The sequence below is a fragment of the Pipistrellus hanaki genome (genome assembly GCF_964339955.1).
Source record: "Pipistrellus hanaki genome assembly, chromosome: 17".
NCBI classification, from domain to species: domain Eukaryota; kingdom Metazoa; phylum Chordata; class Mammalia; order Chiroptera; family Vespertilionidae; genus Pipistrellus; species Pipistrellus hanaki.
In genome coordinates, this window is record NC_140519.1 from 20,280,957 (window position 1) to 20,283,542 (window position 2,586).

The 2,586-nt window shown below is 35.4% G+C and overlaps 1 pseudogene across 1 annotated transcript; it reads right to left on the reverse strand.

Annotated features, from left to right (window-relative positions):
* Positions 1-611: 611 nt before the first annotated feature.
* LOC311611791 (small ribosomal subunit protein eS24-like) lies at positions 612-1,907 on the reverse strand (annotated as a pseudogene). The gene is made up of 3 exons: positions 1,626-1,907; positions 1,227-1,331; positions 612-875 (listed from the first exon to the last, which is right to left on the reverse strand). The product of its transcript is annotated as a small ribosomal subunit protein eS24-like (transcript).
* Between the last annotated feature and the right edge of the window lie 679 nt (positions 1,908-2,586).

Sequence of the window (2,586 nt, forward strand, 5' to 3'; positions counted from 1 at the left end):
TTTGACTCTGTAATACTGTAAGTTCATTAGTTGCTCATGGTATCATCCTTGTTTATATTCACTTGATGCCTTTAAAAAAAAAAAAAACATCATTGCCTTTTTTTTAGGCAATCAAAAATTGATATGGGAGGAACTGCCACATTTCTTTAGGAGACACACATGGATTAAAATTCCAGTCCTTTCTTGGCTAACAGCAGTAAGAAGCACCTTAACCAGTTAGGCTCAGTGGATAAAGCTTCAGCACGTGGACTGAAGAAGGGTTCCGGGGGTGATTCTGGTCAAGGGCATGTACCTTGGTTTTGGGCTCGATGCAGAAGGCAGCTAATCAATATTTCTGTCTCATTGATGTTTCTAATTCTCCATCCCTCTCCCTTCCTCTCTGTAAAAATCAATAAAATATATTTAATAAAAATATAATAAAAGCAGTATGAAGCAGCCAAAGTCAACATTCTGACCTTTTTTTCCTCACTTCAATTAATATGTGGCCTGCCTTTCAAAGTAAAACGCATGCAAATTTGACCCAATGTTTTGCCACCACGTAATAGGCATCACCGTCTTTCTAGAATGCAACATCTGTGTTCCCAAGGCCTACCACCTGCCTACTCTAAGGCTTAGAACTCCATTTCACAACAAAATTCTGAATTAGTTAGGATTACGTTCAGTTGTGTCAGAAAACCCATAATATCGATAATAGTGGGGTTTAGAAGATAAAAGTGTATTTCTCTCTCCTGTGGAAGTTCCCGTAGGCTGCCCGTGTATGCAGGCTTCACACTCATCCAGGGCTCAGGCTCCTTCCTGTTGCTGCTCCACCTCCTAAAGGTGCTGCATCCACTTCCAGGTCCAAGATAGCTCTTCCCAGCCAACTGCACTCCATACTGTAGGAAAGGGAGATAAGGAATGGTTGTTAGACTTTTTGTGGTGATCGCCTTGTAAGGTACATCAATCACTGTGTTTTACACTGGAAACTAATATAACATTGTATGCTAACTATACTTTAATAAAGGGGAAAAAAAGAAACAAAGGTATTTCCTGGAAATTGCTCACACATAGAAATAAAAGAAATAAAATTTTAGTCCTTTTAATCCTTCAATGTTTCCTTAGCAAAGGTCTCAGTGTGGCCACTTATTTTCTTTTCTTCTTTCCTTTTCTTCTTATTCTTTGTTTATTAATATGCTCATGAAAAATTTGCGCAATCACTATAAATAAAGCCACTGAAGAATCTTTACTCCTTCTTTTTTGCCAGCACCAACATTGGCCTTTTGCGGTCCCTCCTGAACTTCTTCATTCTGTTCTTGCATTTCTTTCTCTATTTTCTTGATGTCTTCTTATTATATAAGCCAGCGTTTTTCAACCACTGTTCCGCGGCACACTTGCCTGGTGTGCCGTAGGTGCAGACAAGACAAGAATTTTATAATTTTTCACTATTTTGTTTACTTAATATTTCATAAGAAAGTAATTATAAAATACTTTCTTTGTGTTTATTTGATTCCTACTCAAGAGAATTGCTTTATATATAGTCAATATAGGCACAGAGTTAAATTTTTTAACATTTTCTAATGGTGGTGTGCCTCATGATTTTTTTCATGAAACAAGTGTGCCTTTGCCCAAAAAAGGTTGAAAAACACTGATATAAGCCATGTCTTGCAAGTCTATGATTGGGTTCATTTTTTTTTTTCATAATTCAAGATAAATCATGCCAAAGCCGGTTGTCTTGCCACCACCAAAATGGGTTTCTGAATCCAAACACAAAAATAGCATCTGGTAAGGTGTTTTCCATTTTGGCTATTTTTCCCCCAAATTTCTGTCTTAGGTTCTGTTGTCTTCCCAGGGTAAAAGATATCGATGACCATTTGTTTCCGTTGAAGTAGTCTGATGGTCATGAACTTCCTGGTCTGGATTGTTACCGTGTCATTTGTGATAAAGGTTGATCTTCAATTTTTTTAGTTTTCATTACATTTATGGTTATTTTTTTAATTGAATTTATTGGGGTGACATTGTTTAATAAAATTATGTAGGTTTCAGGTATGTCATTTTTAAAATATATTATCTGTATATTGTTTTGTGTGTTGGCCATTTTTAATTAACCTATCCTCTCACAGAGTTCTCACACATTTTCATTTTATCACCTTATGCAATTGGATTGTATGTGTCACTTTTCCCCTTACCACATCAAGCCACACGCTACCAGGAAACATCTGAGTTACTCTGAATCCCTCAGCTTACTTGAGTTTTTCTAAACACCCATCTATGCTTTTATCTTATTTTTCACATGTATTCTAAAAAATTGATTAATTTGGGATGTCAATACTTTAGATCTTAAAATATGTTATTTGTCCATATGCTGATATCAATAAAGATAATTTGAACAATATTATATTTCACTTATACAGTGGCTTTCTCAGAAATTGAGAGGCTTGACTATCATTTTAAGCTGCCTAAAACTTTTATTCTGACATTTTACTGGGTTGTATGGTAGAAGATAAAGAATTATTTTGAGCAAAAGCCCAATTATAAATTTCATTCTCTATACTTTCAGTTCCAGACCTAATGGAAAAATATTTCATTGCATTTCTTACATGAAGGCTA